General features: G+C 42.8%; 1 non-coding gene across 1 annotated transcript; it reads left to right on the top strand.

The window, feature by feature from the left end:
- Window positions 1-723: 723 nt before the first annotated feature.
- On the top strand, window positions 724-837 carry LOC112911614 (small nucleolar RNA SNORA71). The gene has a single exon (XR_003233396.1). It is a non-coding gene; the product is annotated as a small nucleolar RNA SNORA71 (small nucleolar RNA).
- Window positions 838-4,675: the final 3,838 nt, after the last annotated feature.

Below are 4,675 nucleotides of genomic sequence, written 5' to 3'. Positions count from 1 at the left end.
GAGGGCTCTGCGGCGCGCCTCTTCCAATCGGCAGGGCCGAGGTTCCCAGCGGAAAGCCCGTCGGGGCTGCTTGGGGTCCCGGAGCAGGAACGCGCTCCCCAAAATGGGGGTGTGCGGCGGGAGGAAGCTTCTGCGTCGTTTCCATTGTTCATGTTAGTTCGAAGTCACTGACAAAATCAGTTACGAAAGCGAGTTCTAGCACGGCCAACAGCACTGACAAAAGGAGTGAAAAGAACAATTTAGGGAGAAAGAATGAAATTGTGGAAACAGGAGGAAATTCATGAATATAAAGGTAGAAGTTAAGGGATTAAAACAACTTGGTGAACTAGTTTTTTTTTTTTTTTTTTAAGGTTTCATTTATTTATTCACGACACACACACACACACACACACACAGAGGGAGCAGCAGGCTCCACGCAGGGAGCCCGACGGGGACTCGATCCCGGGTCTCCAGGACCAGGCCCTGGGCAGAAGGCGGCGCTGAGCCACCCAGGCGCCCGATGAGCCAGTTTTATGTTTTCTTTAAGATTTTACTTATTTGACAGAGTGAGAGAGAGAGCGGAGCGGAGGAGGGGTAGAGGCAGGGGGAGAAGCAAACACGCCCCCACACCCACACCCCAGCAGGGATTCCGGCACAGGGCTCCAATCCAGGACCCGGCAGCACGACCTGAGCCTGAGCCACTCAGGTGCCCCGATGAATCAGTCTTTAAAAATAAAATATAGCACCTGCATTCGCAAGTGCTCACGGTCTGTCAGTGTCCTGGTCACTGATAGTGCAGGGAGGAGCTGCTGAAGGGCTTCCACTCCCGTCTCTTCCAAATTCTGGGGCTTTCCCACGCTTCCTCTTCCTCACCGCCTTTCAGGTGCCTCCTGGCACCTGCTGTCTTGCATTCTCTCAGGTTCAGTTTGGTTTGTGTTTCTGTGAGGCTTTAAAGGGGGAGCATGAGCGTGGGTCCTCCCTCAGTGCATGTCTGAGTTAGTTGTGGTCTTCTGACACTGGCCTCTAATTTAACTAAATTAAATAAAATATAAGACCTTATTTGAAGTTTTTTTTTAATCAAAAAATGGGGAGGAACCAGCATTCCTGGGGAAATCACTATAAAGAACTGGCCGTGTAGACTCCCATTCAAGTAGGGTTTTTACTTACAGACTATATTTATCATACATGTCACCTCTATTTCCTATGTCTTAACTTCCCATGAATGCTGCTGTTATCAACACATAACATTAGATCTTCAAGTTGCTGATCTTGGTCTCAAGTGAAAAGGCATCTTTATTAGCTAACTGGAGAACTGCGCTAGCTGGAAGCCTCCCTGAAGATCCTTCAGAAACGTTCAGGAGCCCATAAATGCTGTCAAGTGGACAGCTTCTTCCCAAGACCAACGGGACAGGGTCACCTCTGCAGCAGATGGTCAGGCTTCCTGTTTGTTTCATCCTCTCACCAGTTACAGTTTAGATTCCTCAGAGACACGAGTTACGTTGTAAACACTACTCCACGGACTCTTTATCCTCAGTGGTGTTCTTTGCCACTCAATCTTCGGGACCAGTCCACACCTGGGAACAATTTGCTGATGATTTGACTAAAACTGACCATGAGGTTTGTAGTCACTTGCCACCTAATTTATGTTGCTACTAATTTCTTTTTATTTTAATTTTTAAAAATTTATTTATTCATCACAGACACAGAGAGAGAAAGAGGCAGAGACACAGGCAGAGGGAGAAGCAGGCTCCATGCAGGGAGCCCGACGTGGGACTGGATCCGAGGATCACACCCTGGGCGGAAGGCGGCGCTAAACCGCTGAGCCACCTGGGCTCCCCAATTGCTACTAATTCCTTGAGTTAAATTAGTTGATTTCCTAAGTGAGTTGGATCAGCTGCTAAGTATATTTTAAAAGACAAGCCTTTTTTTTTTAAGTAAGCAATTTATATTTTTCAAGGTTTTATTAAAATTCAGGTTAGATTACATTTAGCATAACAGTAGTTTCAGGTGTAGAATCTAGTGATTCATCACTTATATACAACATCCCGTGCTTCTCACAAGCACCCTGTTCATTTAAGTAGGCAGTTCACTTACTGCCCCAATATCAGGTTCTTCAGACTCTTCAGAATGGGGATAGGAACTTTCTCTTGAGTTATTCTGGGTAAAATTAGATCTTGGCTTACAACATTGCAACTGATGTGTAATGAAGTCTTAACGGTGTCTAAAGACTTTATTATGCTCATTAGGTTCATAGAGTCTTCAGTATGAATTCTCTGATGTTTAATATGGCTTGAGCAGTAAGTACACAACTTCCCACATTATGAATAGAGCTTTATATTTAACATAAATATCCTGGTGTTCAATAAGAGGTGAGAGACAATTAAAGGCCTGTGTATATTCATTGTATTTAGAGAGATCTTCTATCTAATAAATTAGCTAATCTGCTGTTCAGTTATGTCTATTCTGTATATGCAGGAATTATCTTCATAGAGTTTGAGTCCAGCTTTAATTTTCTGAAATTGGGTTATAAATACCTAAAGTTTCTTTCAGATTTAAAATATTCATAAGATTTTTCTCAAGTAAGAATTCTCAGATATAGGCTAAGGTTTGTGTATTGGCCAAAAGAAGGCATTTTTTTGCTTGGTGCTGAAAGTTTGTCTTCTGATTTTTCTTCTCCATATACAGCTTTTAGATTCCTAATTCTCTCTGAAACAGGAACACTTTAGCTCATGGCTTAAAAGTTGTTCCATTATTTTGTGTGGGAATGAGTGATCTTTATAAATATCCTACACTCAGTGTGAAACATGGAAGAACAAAAAACTACTTTGATTTACTACTACTTTGGAGGAAAGGAAATTCCTTTTTGTTTTAAAGAATTATTTATTTTTAGCGCAAGCGAGAGAAAGCACACAGGGGGAAGGGGCAAATGGAGAGTGTGTCCCAAGCTGACTCTGCACTCAGCATGGAGCCCAATGTGGGGCTGGATCCCACCATCCTGACCTCACGACCCTGAGACTACGACCTGAACTGAAACCGAGAGTTGGACACTCAACTGACTGCATCACTCAAGCACTCCTGGAAGGAAGGGCATTCCTTTCTTTCTTTCTTTTTTTTTTTTTTTTTTTAAGATTTTATTTATTTATTCATGAGAGACACAGAGAGAGAGAGAGGCAGAGACACAGACAGAGGGAGAAGCAGGCTCCTCGTAGGAAGCCTGACGTGGGACTCAATCCCTGGACTCAGGATCACACCCTGAGCAGAAGGCAGATGCTCAACCACTGAGCCACCCAGGCATCCCAGGAAGGGAATTTCTTTTCTTTTTCTTTTTTTTGGGGGGGGGATTTCTATGCTAAAAATAGGATCATTAAACTTTAAATGATGTCAGTGAGATGTGAATGGCACAGATAGCTCTCAATAATGAATTTGCAGTCTAAAAATTGGATAGTGACCCTGAAAACGGAAAGATTTTTGTCTAGGAAAGTGAGAAAGGATATAAGGGAAGGGGGTAAATCAGTGATTTCCACACTTTGGCAAGCAGCATATTTACCTAGCAAATTTATTAAAAATACAAATATCCAAGCCTCATCCTCTAGATAAGGGACACATGCCTTAACAACCTGGTTAAGTGATTTTGTTGAGTCCTAAGCATTGAAAACTACTGGATAAGATAAAGGGGGAAAGTATAGGAAAACATTATGAAATTAAAGGATTGGAGAAGTTGGGGATCCCTGGGTGGCTTAGTAGTTTAGCACCTGCCTTTGGTCCAGGTTGTGATTCTGGGCCTGCCTTCGGTCCAGGGAATGATCCTGGAGTCCCAGGATCAAGTCCCACATCAGGCTCCCGGCATGGAGCCTGCTTCTCCTTCTGCCTGTGTCTCTGCCTCTCTTTCTCTGTGTCTCTCATGAATAAATTAATAAAATCTTTAAGAAATTCAAACCTACATGGTCTAAGTTGTGACTGTAAAAGAAAACTATAACACAGGCCTATTTACTAAATAGTTTATATGGAATTTCTTTTTTAAAAATATTTATTTATTTATTTATTCATGAGAGACACGGAGAGAGCAGGGAGGGGCAGAGACATAGGCAGAGGGAGAAGCAGGCCCTACACAGGGAGCTGGACATGGGACTCGACCCTCGGTCTCCAGGATCATGCCCTGGGCTGAAGGCTGTGCTAAACCGCTGAGCCACCTGGGCTGCCCAGTTTATGTGGAATTTCAAGCTCAACTTTTCAAAATTAAATATAAAGACAAATTTTTCTAGCTAAAAAAAGATTTAGGTTACTATAACCCTATGCACGTGGTTGAACTCTGGGAATCATTTTTAGTATAAATACTACTTTTCACCACATTGCCTAAGTATATATAATTGACATGTAGTAAGTATAGGCAGTGATGCTATCCAGGGTGTGTCTGGAAAACAGTGGTTTTCCCTAGTTCTATTTAAAAACTGACTTTAGGGATCCCTGGGTGGCGCAGCGGTTTGGCACCTGCCTTTGGCCCAGGGCGCGATCCTGGAGACCTGGGATCGAATCCCACGTCGGGTTCCTGGTGCGTGGAGCCTGCTTCTCCCTCTGCCTGTGTCTCTGCCTCTCTCTCTCTGACTATCATAAATAAATAAATAAAAATTAAAAAAAATAATAAAAAAATAAAAACTGACTTTATAATAACATGTTGATTTTTCTGCAAATCTTTAAA

Source organism: Vulpes vulpes, chromosome 10 (genome assembly GCF_048418805.1).
Source record: "Vulpes vulpes isolate BD-2025 chromosome 10, VulVul3, whole genome shotgun sequence".
Taxonomy (NCBI): Eukaryota; Metazoa; Chordata; class Mammalia; order Carnivora; family Canidae; genus Vulpes; species Vulpes vulpes.
Note: the sequence above shows the minus strand (reverse complement) of the source record. Positions and strands in the feature narration are given on the sequence as shown.